We start from the raw sequence: 14861 nt of genomic DNA, 5'->3' as shown, positions 1-14861 counted from the left end.
CATTTGGCTTGAAAGCCATGAATCTTCACACTTGATAGCTCATTTCTGAGAACACTTTTTTAACATAATTACCGTATTACAAGTTTATTATTTTTCCTTGAAACTTGGTCACATATAATGACACAATGCGAAGGTTTTCCAATTTTTTGATTTTTTGTGAATTTTTTATGCCTGTTTCAAAATGCTGTCAAAATGGCGGGCTTGACCGTTCCTATCTAGTGGTTGAATCTTGGTATTTTTTGGTGTTTCTCTGATTAAATAGATAATTATGTACCTAGAAATGATTTTCAGAAAAAAATAAAGAGCAAATGACAAGGCAGCTGGAGTTCAAATTTGACCCGCTTCCAACTGAATCGACGGGAATTTGTCTTTTTCACCAGAGGTGGATCAAAACTTTTGACACCCAACCATTTTGTAAATTGTGCATTGAATATGGCCTAGTATTTTATAAAATTGATTAGGTCCAACTTTGCAACAAATATATGGTAGGTCCTTCACAAAAAAAACTCATTCCGGGCACTCGAAAAATGGAAAATGAATTTTCCGTGCAAAGAAAATGAAAACTCCCTTAGGCAACATTGTTTGGAATTACAAGATGCACCCTTGTGCACAATATGAGATCATTTGAATGAACTATGCCATGAATGTGACCATAAGATTGATCATTTGGCTTGAAAGCCATGAATCTTCACACTTGATAGCTCATTTCTGAGAACACTTTTTTAAAATAATTACCATATTACAAGTTTATTATTTTTCCTGGAAACTTGGTCACATATAGTGACACATTGTGAAGGCTTTCCAATTTTTTGATTTTTTTTGAATTTTTTATGCGTGTTTCAAAATGCGGTCAAAACGGCGGGCTTGACCGTTCCTATCTAGTGGTTGAATCTTGCATTTTTTTGGTGTTTCTCTAATTAAATAGATACTTATGTACCTAGAAATGATTTTTGGAAAAAATAAAGAGCAAACTATGAGGCAACTGCAGTTCAAATTTGACCCGCTTTCAACTGAACCGGCAAAAATTTGTCTTTTTCACGAGAGGTGGATCAAAGCTTTTGACACCCAACAATTTGGTCAATTTTATATTAAATATGGACTAGTATTTTATAAAATTGATTTGGTCCAATTTGGCAACAAATATTTGGTAGGTTCTTCACAAAAAAAATCATTTTTGCCACTCGAAAAATGATTAAAAATAGCTAGAAAGATCAGAAATGCATACAAATTGGTCCTTATCCATAAAATGTGGTCTAACTCTAGTGTAAATTTTTGTGGTGCTCTTTTGCAAAAAAAAATTGATAGCTACTTCACAAAATCTCTCTGTTTTTAGTACTTGAAAACTATTTTAAGTCACTGATTTTCCGAACCAATCAGAACTCTTCTCACGGATTGATGACATGGCGTCCATCCATCCATCCATCCATCCATCTCTCCATCCCACATCCATCCATCCATCTTTCTACAGAAAAAAAGAAAAAAAATGAAAAGACACCCCCAAACCCTAGCTCAGATCGATCCCCTCCCATCTCCCCCCATCTCCTCACCGCCGCCAGCCCCCTCCCGATCCACTCCTCCACTCTCGACCCCCAAAGCCAAAGGCAGAGCTAGCCGCCGTCGGCCTCCGCTGTCTTCCCCAACCACGGCCTCCACTCCATTGCTGGCGCTCTCTCCCCTCCTCCGCCTCTCCGTAGATCCTCTCAAGCGGCCAGATCCACCCCACTGCCACTCCTCCCCACCCACCCTGCCCCGCCCACAGTCCAGTCCACCCCACTGCCACTCCCCCTCTGCCACCGCCTCGCCCCGACCGGACCTAGGGTTTCGAGGTAGGCAAGCAAGCGGCCCCCACTTGCCAGGCTCCTCCGTCCGTCCCGCACTCCCTCCGCCGCCGATTTGCTGACGCGCTTTCGGATTTGGGGTTTTGTCATGCAGGGATTTGAGGGGGCAAGGAAGGGGAGGGGAAGGGCGTGATGGCGGCGCCGGGGGTGAGGAGGGCGGACTCCTCCTCGGCCGCGTTGCCGGGGGGGCCGTCGCCGGCGGAGGCCTCGCCGCGGGGAGGCGGCTACTGCGCACGCAGACCGTCGGCAACATGGGGGAGTCCATCTTCGACAGCGAGGTAGTCCCCTCCTCACTCGTCGAGATCGCACCCATCCTCCGCGTCGCCAACGAGGTCGAGGCCGGCAACCCGCGCATCGCATACATCTGTAAGCACGTCCGATCTGCTTCTCCACTCAGGCCCAATCTAGGAGTAGTATAATTTGCTCGCCATCGGAAGCATGCTTTGCTCATTGCGCTTCCGCTCAGGCCGCTTCTATGCCTTCGAGAAGGCCCACCGGCTCAACCCCACCTCCAGCGGCCGCGGCGTGCGCCAGTTCAAGACCGTGCTGCTGCGAAGGCTCGAGAGGGTAATTGTTTTACCACCACTCACATTCTCCTATTCATCATCTTCATTCATTCATTCATGTTCCCCAATTCATCAATTCTGGCTCAATGGGACAAGGAATGCGGGCTTCTAATTGACTGCTTGAGCTCACTCTTTGTGTAGGAGAACGACCCCACCCTCAAGGGGAGGGTGCACCAGATCCTCATCTACTGGATCATCGGCGCCCTCGCAAACGACTCCCAGATATTAAGCAGGTACTTACTCTTCATTTATGTAGTAGTAGTACATGCCTGCTGAATTATCTCACAGCAGGTTTTGGATTGGCAACAATTTATTTATCATAATGCACCCAGCAGTCATATATATTATTGGTGCTGAATTGGCTAACTAGAAGCCACTGTTTGATAGAAGAACATCTCTGTTCTTCTGATGGTTCTCACTCTGTTTGGTAACAGACTCTGCTTTAGGAAAGTCTCACAGTACAGTACTACTAGTAGATAAGATACTCCTTAAACTTTGGATCAAGTAAACTGTCTCATATATTTTATGCTCCTCAAACTTCACAGTATAGTACTACATTGTTATGCTCCTCAAACTTCACAGTACAACACTACATTGTTATGCTCCTGTTATCTCAACTCTTATAGTATGATGAATCAAGTAAACTAAAAGCACCACTGTTGGGGATATAACTACTGAGTGTAAACCGCCCAGGAGGGGCCGATTCACCCTCAACTATATTGAAGCCCACGAAGACTCAGAAGATGGCGCTTTACTATGAAGCTTAGAGGCCCGGAGCCCAAAGGCGGATTAGGGCCCATAGTGGTAAACCGCCATAGTCATGTAACTTGTATTGTAAGATAAGGAAAAGAGAGACCGAGCCGGACACTTGTATGAATCGGCCTCGGGACTCTGTAAACCGGCCAGGCATCAACCCGTGTATATAAGGGGACGACCCGGTGGCGATTCAAGGACAAGAAACAACAACTCGATAACCAGGCATAGCTTGTTTCAGCTTCCTTGTTAGCGAGACCCCAATAATCCCATCACCTCTAGACGTAGGCCTTTACCTTCATCGAAGGGGTCGAACTAGTATAAAATCCCTCGTGTCCTTTGTCCGGTTTAACCCCTTTAACCTAACCCGTCGTGATGGCTCCAGGACTAAGTCCTTCCATGAGGACATCTGACGTGATATTTCCACGACAGTTAGCGCCCACCGTGGGGCTATCGCATGATGGTTTCGAGTTCTTAAAGGGCAGCTTTGAAGGACTCAAAGGATACGTAGTAGGCTGGATGACCAAGAGTCGTCGTGGCAAGCTCTACATCGATGACGCAGGCTAGGGCCCCGAGGCCGGCTCAATAGAGTACGGGTACCGGGTCCCCTTCGGCGGAATTCACGTCTTCATCAGCAAGATCGGCGAACTGGGCCCTGAGCCGGACATCTTTACCGACCTCGTTGAAATGGCTCAGCGTGCAAGTCCCGCCCGGATTCAGCCTGCCATGAAGCGTGCGTTCGTGGGATGTGTCCATGGGATCGGATGGGAACCTGTGTCTGAAGATGAGACGGTCGCTTATTCCGACGGTGAATCATCTGCTGGTGAAACCGAATCCCTGTACCAAGTTCAGGATGGCTTGTTTGAAGGGTATTCCGATGGCACTAGTATTCCGGAATTTCTTGAACCACCGAACCACTTCGGGATCTTCATGGCAGGAACACAACCAACCTTGCAAAACTCTACTGCAACGGCTTCTGGACCGGTAGCAGGGGCAGGAGGCTCCGCACGCCGGCCGGCTCAAGTTCTCTCCGGTTTGATGGATGCCTGGGCGACCTCGTTGACCACGGTAGTTACTCCCGCAACGCAGGATCAGCACAATGCGGACATTGCGAGGCTAAAGGATCGGATAACACAAGCCAAGGAGGACTTAGCGGCTGAGGAGACCAGGATGGCTGAGGAACGGGCCGCTTTAGATGCCCACACGCAAAGGATTCAAGTCGAGAATTATCAACTTTTGATGGATCAGAACGCTTAAAATCAAGTATTCAGGAGGAGACATCAATCTCGCTTGCCGGCAGATTACAATGCGATGAATCTCTTTGATACGCCAGGAGCAGGAACTAGCAACCCGGCAGTAGTAAACCGGAATGCTGAGCCAAGGACCGGAGCGTCGGATCAGCCTCAGGTGATGGGTCCACCTCGACGCACGGATAACCCGCCGCGGTATACCACACCCCTGTCGGGTCACTTTTCTACCCCTTTGGATAATATGATAGCAGCAGCATCCCGGTTGGCAGCTATTCCAATAGAGGGTGAATCGCCGGCGGCGGTCGAAACACGGCGGGCCAGGGATCTTCTTCAAACGGCTCTGACACAGCAGCAAGCCTACTCGTATAGCCGAGACAGGGTTCACTCAACTCCATGTCCGAGCAAAAGCTATAGCAGGCATATAGATGAACTGGAAGTATCCAGCAGTGCGCGGTGCCGCATTGTCCCTCAAGGGCCTAACCCGGCGCGTGGTGATGTGAACGCTCAGGACGTGGTGGATAATGGCAGAGCACGAAGGGAGGCCGCTTTAGCAGCACAACATACGGGTCGTTATCAACCCGCCCCGGTTCAGCCAGCAGCGTCAGTAGACAGGGGCACCAGGCTTGCTTTCAGTTCTTGGGGAGTGTCGTGTCTTATTCTGGCTCTCCATAATGTGCACCTGCCTAAGGACTTCAAGGGCCCGCGTAAGGTACCTAATTATACCGCTGATCAGCCACCCGAGGCGTGGGTGGAAAGTTATGAGATGGCTATGGAGATGCTGGACGTGGACGAAGCGACTTGTGCAAAGCACTTCACGATGATGTTGGAGGGAACAACCCGTACATGGTTGAAGAATCTACCAGCTAACTCGGTCGAGTCATGGGACCAGTTGAAGGCCCGATTTATAGCCAATTTTAAGGACACGTGTAAACAACCTATGTCCATTGTGGATCTTGATGCTTGTGTTCAAGGGGAGAACGAGTCAACAACTCATTGGGTGCGCCGGGTTTCAGAAGTTTTGCATTTTTCAAACCGGATTAACGCTGGCCAAGCAATCATCACGCTGGAACGTAATTGCCAGTTTAAGTCGCTAAAGATGAAGGTGGGACGGCTCAAGCGCCACTTCAATGACATGGGCACCCTTATGGCCGCCTTGGTCAAATATGCTGATTCTGATAATACCAAGGATCCTCATTCTGATGAGGAGAAACCGAAGAAGGGAAAGAAGAACGGTGGTGCGAAGGGACAACAGCACAACCAAGGAGGCCATGGAAATAATGGTAAGTGCAAAGCAGATTCAGATTTTGTGGCGAACACTAATGTGCAGCATCGTAAGGGTAAACCACCCCAGCACGGCGGCGGAATGAATCTGGAGCGTTTGTTGAATCAGCCCTGCCCAAAGCATGGGACCAAGGAGGTTCCTACAACACATCTCTGGAAGGATTGTCATATTATGAAGGAGTTCAAAAACTCTGATCTTTTCCGGTATGATCAGGGTCCATCGGGCGGTTCAGGACCAGGCTTTCATGGTGGCGGCGGTTCAAGCTCTGGATTTCAGAATAATTAGGGCAACCAGAACAACCAGGTGGTAACAACCAACAGAATAATCAAGGAAATCAACAGCAGTCAGGTTATCAGAGTCACCCAAAGCAGTTGAATGGTGGGTAGTACCATGTATTCACCACTAGTTTGTGCAAGCTTGATCAGAAGCTTCACAAGAGGGCTATTAATGCTGTTGAACCGACAGTTCCACATTACTTGCGGTGGTCCGAGCAACCTAATGTGTGGAGCAGAGAGGATCATACGCCCCGGGTTGATAATCCGGGTCACCTGGCCTTGGTGGTGGCACCTCAGGTGGGAGGTTATAAGTTCACCAAAGTACTCATGGATGGAGGGAGCAGTATCAACATTCTGTATTATGAGACCTTCCGTCGCATGGGGTTGACAGACAAGAGTTTTAAACCGTCAAACATTGTTTTCCATGGTGTGGTGCCAGGCAAATCGGCATATCCTGTTGGTAAGATTGCTTTGGTGGTTGTGTTTGGTGATGAACATGACTCCTGGTCTGAAACATTGACCTTTGAAGTGGTGAGGATCCAGAGCCCGTATCACGCACTGTTTGGACGGCCGGCTTATGCAAACTTCATGGCAAGGCCCTGTTATATTTATTTGCAGCTTAAGATGTCGGGTCACAAGGGGACTATCACAGTTCACGAAAGTCGTAAGATCGCTTTGGATTGTGAGGAAGGAGATGCAGCCTATGCTGAGTCAGTTTGTGCTACATAGGAGTTGAAACATTACAGGGACAATGTTGATCCGACAGACATGACCCCTCTAAAGAAGCCCACCACTGAGCATGACCCAACCCTGCATTTCAAACCGGCTGATGAGACTAAACTTGTTGACTTTGTTCCTGGCGATTCATCTAAACAGTTTAGCATCAGCACAAATCTGGATCCGAAATAGGAAAGCGCGCTCATCGAGTTCATCCGTGAGAACCAGGACATTTTTGCATGGAAGCCTTCTGACATGCCAGGTGTACCAAGGGAACTCGCTGAGCACACTCTCAATATTGATCCCAAGTTTAAACCGGTCAAGCAATTTCTTCGTCGCTTTAACGAGGAGAGACGCAAGGCAACTAGTGAAGAGGTAGCCTTGCTGTTGGCTGCTGGGTTTATCGTTGAAGTGTTTCACCCTGAGTGGTTGGCTAATCTGGTGCTTGTTCTTAAGAAAAATGGCACTTGGCGCATGTGTGTGGATTACACAGATTTGAACAAAGCTTGTCCGGCCGATCCCTTTGCTCTCCCGCGTATTGATCAGATCATTGATGCAACGACGGGTTGTGAGCGTTTGAGTTTCTTGGATGCTTATTCAGGTTATCATCAGATCGAAATGGCAATTAAGGACCAGGAGAAGACCGCCTTCATCACTCCCTTTGGAGCCTTCTGCTATGTTTCTATGCCCTTTGGGCTCAAGAGTGCCCAGGCAACTTATCAGCGCTGTGTGCAGAATTGTCTTCACACTCAGATTGGACGCAATGTTCATGCCTATGTTGATGACATTGTGGTAAAGTCAACGAATAAGGAGACATTGATAAATGATCTGAAAGAGACCTTTGACAATCTGCGTGTTTACAAGATGATGCTCAATCCGGATAAGTGTGTTGTTGGTGTTCCGGCAGGCAAGCTTCTAGGTTTTCTGGTATCAAACAGAGGCATTGAGGCTAATCCGGAGAAGATCAAAGTGATTACATCCTTCGCTAAACCGGCGTGCATCAACGATGTTCAGCGTCTAGCAGGCCGAATTGCAGGCCTAAGACGGTTTATCAACCGTTTGGGAGAGAAGGCGATCCCTCTCTATCAGATGTTGAAGAAAACAGACACCTTTGTCTGGAGTGATGCGGCTAATGCGGCATTTGAAGACTTGAAGCGCAGTTGGCTGAATCGCCGGTATTTGCTGCTCTGGTTGACAAAGAACCCTTGTTATTGTACGTGGCTGCTAATGCCCGTGCTGTCAGTGTGGCCATTGTGGTGGAGCGCTAGGAGGCTAGTAAGGAATATCCGGTTCAACGGCCGGTTTACTATATTAGTGAGGTGCTTATCGAGTCAAAGTAGCGATATCCGCATTGGCAGAAGCTGGTATATGGAGTTTTTATGGCAAGTCGGAAACTCAAACAATACTTTCAAGGCCATCATATTACAGTTGTCAATTCCGCCCCTTTGGGTGATATAATTCAGAACAGGGAGGCAACTGGCCGGGTTGCAAAGTGGGCGATTGAGCTTGGTCCACATGGTTTGAAGTATGTGCCTCGAACAGCCATCAAGTCTCAGGCACTTGTTGACTTTATCAATGACTGGACCGAGTTACAAGCACTAGAGGACAAACCGGATAGTACATATTGGACTATTCACTTTGATGGATCCAGGCAATTGGAGGGCTCGGGGGCTGGAGTTGTCCTTACTTCCCCTCAAGGTGATAAAATTCGTTATGTCCTCCGTTTAATGTTCCCCTGTACTAACAATGCAGCTAAGTACGAGGCTCTGCTCCACGGGCTCCGTGTGGCCAAGGAGATGAATTTAAGCCAGGTACGATGCTTTGGAGACTCTGATTTGGTGGCACAGCAAGTTTCTGGCACTTGAGATTCTAAGGATCCACTCATGGTGGCTTACAGACGTGAGGTGGATATTGTGGCGGGTCACTTCAAAGGGTATCAGGTTGAGCATATCGATCGGCGCAAAAACAAAGCAGCAGATGCTTTAAGCCGGCTTGGATCTCAGCGTAAATCGGTGCCTCCCAATACCTTTTTAGATATCTTGCATAACCCGTCTGTTAAGTTGCCTACAGAGGAGGATTTGGCTATTCCTGATCCGGAGGCTCAATTGGTGGCTGCTTTACATGTTGTGCCGGATTGGACGGTTCCATATCTGGCGTATATGAACCGGGGCGAGTTACCAGATGATGAAGTCCTGGCCCGGCAGATAGTCCGGCGATCCAAGTCTATGGTTATTCACAATGGTGAGTTACACCGTTGCAGCGTTTCAGGCGTATTTCAGCGTTGTGTTTCTCCGGAAGAAGGCTAAGAGATCTTACGGGAAATTCATGAGGGGGGTTGTGGTCATCATGTCGGTTCAAAGTCCCTGGTTGCTAAATCTTTTCGTCATGGGTTCTACTGGTTGACAGCTCATGCTGATGCGGAGGATCTGGTAAAGCGGTGCGACGCTTGTCAAAAGTTTTCACGCAGAGCTCATGTTCCGGCTCAAGAATTAAGGATGATTCCTATCACTTGGCTGTTTGCCACTTGGGGGCTTGATATGGTGGGACCCTTTAAGCGCTCCAAGGATAAGAAGACCCACCTGCTGGTGGCGGTTGACAAGTTCACCAAATGGGTTGAAGCAGAGCCTGTCAGCAAGTGTGATGCGGCTACGGCGGTTCAATTTCTCAAAAAGATTATTTTTCCGCTTTGGTTTTCCACATAGCATTATCACGGATAATGGCACCAACCTTTCTAAAGGTGAGATGGAGGATTTCTATCAGAGAGAGCACATCCGGCTTGACTTAGCATCCGTGGCGCACCCCCAGACCAATGGTCAAGCGGAGTGAGCACATCAAGAAATCCCGAAGGGTATCAAACCCCGGCTTATGGTTCCTTTAAAGCGGATGCCGGGTTGTTGGGTGGAAGAATTGCCTTCTGTGTTATGGAGCATCAACACCACCCCCAACAGATCGACGGGTTACACACCTTTCTTCATGGTGTATGGGGCAGAGGCGGTCCTCCCAAGTGATATTCGTCATGATTCGCCCCGGGTTCCCAATTATGTTGAAGCGGACAATGAGCAAGCACACCAGGAGGCGTTGGACCTGTTAGATGAAAAACGGGATATGGCTTTGGCTCGTTCGGCGGTTTATCAGCAAGACCTACGGCGGTATCACAGCCGCTGGGTTAGGATGAGAACCTTTCAAGAAGGCGACTTGGTGCTCGGCTCATCCAGGATCAGACCGACATGCACAAGTTATCCCCACCTTGGGAAGGACCCTTTGTGGTCAGCAAGAATCTGCACAACGTATCATACTACCTCATTGACGTTCGAGACAACTCACCCAGCTCTGATGAGGAGACCTGGTGGCCGTGGAACATAGCTCTCCTACGGCCGTACTACACTTGAGCCATAGGCTTTTCTTATGTACATATTTTGACAATGTATATATTATGATCAATAAAATAAACCAGCATCCTTGCTGTAAGCAGGGCCTCTGCTGTTTTTTCTCAAATATCCTTTGAGTTACATGGGGGCTTCAGCTGACAAACCGGAGTACTACCTGTTAAACCGGCTATCATGCCACAATACATCTTGGGAGCTTCACACCCAAGGGGCTAAAGAGAGTCTGGATGCTATCCACAGCTCAAACATAGGCACCCAATGAGCACAGCTCATCAAGTTACTTGGGGGATCTTTGTGTAAAGTAACGAAGAGTTTGAAAGGACCCTTGTAGCTGGGTATCGACCCACGGCTTGGAAGCCTGGTATATTTACCTAAAACCCCGGGTTAACCTGCCTTCATCAAGTAAGCCATTCTTATCCAGGTAATCCTGGCATGACCCGCCGAATGTTTGACAGTTACTCTCATTGAGACCCTAAACTTGTCAAAGTTAAAATGGTGATTGGTTAGTTGGAGGCCCATCTTAAAAGGCTTTGTCAAATGGTTTAACTCAGCGGCCTGGCAGCCCACGAAAAGCCTCGAATTTGGGCCTGGCAGCCCTCAAAAAGCCTCGACTACACGGTTTTATTTGCCTTTGTTAATGTTTATTTTCTTTTGACGAAATTCTATGTTGAACCGGTATCCTTGATCCGGTATGACTTTTCAGTCATCATATTAACCCGGCGTTTGTTAACCCGGCTTGGTTTTCAACTACAAGTTGACAGACCTTATTATCAAACCGGAGTTTATTAACCCGTCCTGGTTTTGACTACTTGTCGCCAGTTTTGATCATCTGGTGTTCATCGTAACCCGGCATGACTTATTATACCCCATCAATATATAGTGGAGTTATACAAATTCAAGATTTTGGGTCTTCACCCTTATTACAATCGAAGTTGGTAAACCAACTAAGTGATATCACATCCCAGGCTTCAAGATCGCATTATTAGAGCATAATCAAACATTGCATTTATCCTGGCGGTTCAACAAAAGTCGGGCATCAGCACCACAAATCAAAGAGTTTTAACTAGCCTATTACAACGAGCTTTGAGGCCCAAAATGCTGATTGTTCTTGCACAACAAAGTTTGTCAAAGAAACACAAATGCCGGATTAAGACTCATTGCTAGGACGACGTGAAGTGGAAGGATATTCAGGCGCCGGTTCAACCTCCTCCTCTCCACCCAAAGGCTGGAAGTCAAGGGTGGTCCAGTCAATCAGGGTTAGAGCCTGAAAGGCAGCTTCTTCACATATCAGATCGGACATGTCAACATCAGGGATGTAAGTGTGCTTACGAATTGGCGGGATAAGGTTTTGTGTTTCTGTCACAGTCGTATCAACTCGATGGTTCTCTTTATCATAAAAAGACCGATGAACAGTCAAGTTCGCCTCTGCAGCCAGCTGACTAGACAATGGACGCATCTCCTTTGTCAGAGCTTTGAGTGTTTCATTGTCAAATGCTGATCCGTCTGCCTGTTCATCTGGAAATCCCTTGGCAATGTCTACCGGATCCAAGTCAGATATCCATGCTTTGGCCCGAGTCAGTGCCAGTAAAGCGCCAGCCCTGGCAGCAGATTGCTTCACCTCCTCTATCTGAGCCGGTGTCATGGATAATCTTGCCAATGTGTCCTTGATCAATGTTGGTGCCGGTTTGTTGTAAGAGACTGCAGAGATAACCCGTTGTGCACCAGTATATAGTTGCTCAATCAGTGTATAAGCCGCCTTCAATTTCATCTGCATATCTGTTCCAAGATGAGCAATGCGATGGCCTGCGACGGTTTAAGAAATTCAAGTTAAACCGGCGGAGTTTATAGTACTACAGAGCAGGTGTTCTAAGGTACTTACCAAACATGGCAGCCCTCATGGAATTCACTTGATGCTTGAGACCCGTCAGCTCTTCTTCCACCGGTTTAAGGGCTGCTTCAACATCTTCTACCCGCTTCAATAACGCAGCCTTTTCAATCTCCCAGTTGGTGCGTTCAGTTTTGAAGCCCTCTTTAAGTTGCTCCATGGCCGATAAGGCACCCTTGAGCTCTTCTTTGGCTTTAGAGGTCTCTTCTTGCTGTAGCTTAAGGATTTCTTGAAGATCGACGGTTTGGGACTCTTTGGTCTTCATGTTAGCCTGCAAAGTCAGATGATACAACAGTTAAAAATCTCTTAAAGTCTCAAGCGCATAATAAATTATACACTTGGCACTTGGGGGCTAATGTGGCTTGCTTTTTCAAGTGAGTATTTTTCAAGTCCCAAGGCTCAATTCAGGTATTAAGCTTGCCACTTGGGGGCTAATGCACATTTGATCAATCATAAGGAAAGGCAATTGAACAAGGATAGACAGTCCCAGTTTGTCTTCTAGAAGACAAACCGGCCCTTGGGGGCTACTACGTTGAAGTGTTCTATATATCAAAGTCCCAGTTTATCTTCAGGAGACAAACTGACCCTTGGGGGCTACAATGGAGAAAATATACAAAATATAATAAGTTTCAAAGTGTTCATACCTCATAACGCTCCTTCATCAGGTTCACCAAACCGGCTTCCAAGTCACGGCTGGTGTAAGTTGGTTTAAAAAACCGGAATGAAGTTCTTCAGCGCTAAGATTGGCGAAGTTGGATAAATCCGTCTTCCCCTTCCCCTTTCCCATAGCAGCGAATTCCTCCTTGGCGGTATGTTTGGCCAAGATAACCGGATTACCAAGACTGGTGTGAGCCGTGCTAGTAATTACAACATCATCATCATCATTTCTTGGTGGACTTGGCGGGTTGCTGGTACCCCTGGCTGGACTTGGCGGATCAGCAGCTGGGCTCGGTGGATCAGCAGCCGGGCTCGAAGGGGTAGCATGAGGGCTCGACGGATCAATATGAGGCGCCGGATCAGCCTCCGGCGGATTAGCTTCAGTGTTCTCGCCTTGTGGGATGGAATCATCCATAACATCAGTATTTCTACCAGTATCATCAGCAGCCCTCTCCGGTTCAACTTCACCAATGGGGGTACTGGTTTTAGCCTTCTTGCTCAGGCGGGCTTTGGCACTGTGACATCACAACAAAGGTTAGCATGGTAAACCGAACTATGAAGGAAAAACATGAAGAATAATATACTTACCCGGGGATGGTTTTAAGAGGAGGCAGCTGAGTGGTTGATGAACCGCCAGACGAATTAGAAGACGCCTAGTAATTTGGATCAGACGGATTAAGGGCGTATCTGAAGAAACCCTTCAAAGGATAAAGTTTTTCGGGAGAACAAGTAACCTCTGGACGACGTTTCTTGTTTGGCGTGTCTGGTAGATCGGAGGAGGTAATTTGCTGGCCACTATGCCGGGTTGTGCAATGCTCTTCAACTTGTTGTGTCTTCAAAGAAAATTTTGGATCCAGATAAGCAAGAGGGTGAGTGTATTTTACTTTCCGAATTGCACGGCAAAATATTTGTACCGGCGCAAGATCTGAATCGGAGAAAAGAGAGATTACCTCAACATGGTCTGCACGACTGGCTGCCGCATCATCCCGGGAATAGTCATTGTCAATAAGGTGTATGAAAAAGGAACCAAGTGAATCAAGTTCTACCTCTGGATCCGATTCGTCAACATCTTCTGGTGGATCGGAAGACTCGGCGGTTTTCTTCTTGCCTGCTTTCTTGGTGACCTTGCTCTTTGCACGAGGAGTCCTAGCCGGTTTAGTCCGTTTCCAGAAGGAGTTGTTGGCCTGCAAAATTAAAACAAAGGAGCATTAGCACATTGTTAAAGCGGAGGCGAATCAGTGAGCATTAAATTCAACTTTACCGCTAGCGGTTTGTTGGTGGCGCAAAAAGGCGGCAACCCGACTTGGCTGCATGCGGCGATCGGTTCGTCCAGCATCTTCTTCACAAATTCAGTAGCTACAATATCTATCATTATTATTTCATGATATCGTTGAGGATCCTTGGCGTTGCCCGTGTATTCATGCATTAATCCGAGGCGGTGACTTAAAGGCAAAATACCCCAGGAGACCCAGCAGCGGACGAGATCAATACCAGTTAAACCATTGGCCATGAGGGCCCGGAGCTTGGCGAGTTGAGGTTCATAAGTCTTCCGTTCTTGGGCAGTTAAGCGCAGAGGTAACGGGTGGCCGGTGCTAAGCCATTCAGGGCGGTAACCCAGCAAGGGATTTTCTCCAGCAGGGGCAGTATTCCGGCAATAAAACCAAGTTTTGTTCCAATCTTTAGGATGGCTGTGGTGTTTTGCATGAGGAAAGTCAACTTCTTTCCTCTTCTGGATTGATACCCCACCAAGTTCTGTGTTAGGACCATCCGAGAACTCTGTGCGGCGGTTTAGATGGAAAAAATCCCGTAACAGCTCCACAGATGGTTCTTCTTGAAGGTAAACTTCACAGAATACTTGAAAGTTGCATATATTGGACACGGAATTCGGTCCAGTATCTTGTGGATGGAGTTGAAAGCTCGCAAGGACATCCCGGAAGAATTTTGATCCGGGCGGGCTGAATCCTCGGTCTAAGTGTTGCATAAATACAATCACCTCTCCGTCTTGAGGTTCAGGAGGGCACTCAGAGCCCGGAACTCGCCAATGAAGGACCCTTTTTGGGGCTAAAGCGCCAGTGGTGACATATCCGTTGATCTATTTCTCCGTGATCCGGGATGGAACCTAGTTGCAAGTAGAGAATTGCTTGGTCATTTTGGGAGGCAAACTGTGAAAGGAAAAATGAAAGCCGGTTTCCGATTGACGGTTTAAGTATACTACTCAGTGTTAAACTGGAAAATTTCTATTCAAGTCAAAT

This window comes from Triticum aestivum, chromosome 1B (genome assembly GCF_018294505.1).
Source record: "Triticum aestivum cultivar Chinese Spring chromosome 1B, IWGSC CS RefSeq v2.1, whole genome shotgun sequence".
Lineage (NCBI taxonomy): Eukaryota > Viridiplantae > Streptophyta > Magnoliopsida > Poales > Poaceae > Triticum > Triticum aestivum.
This window is presented reverse-complemented; position numbering follows the sequence as displayed.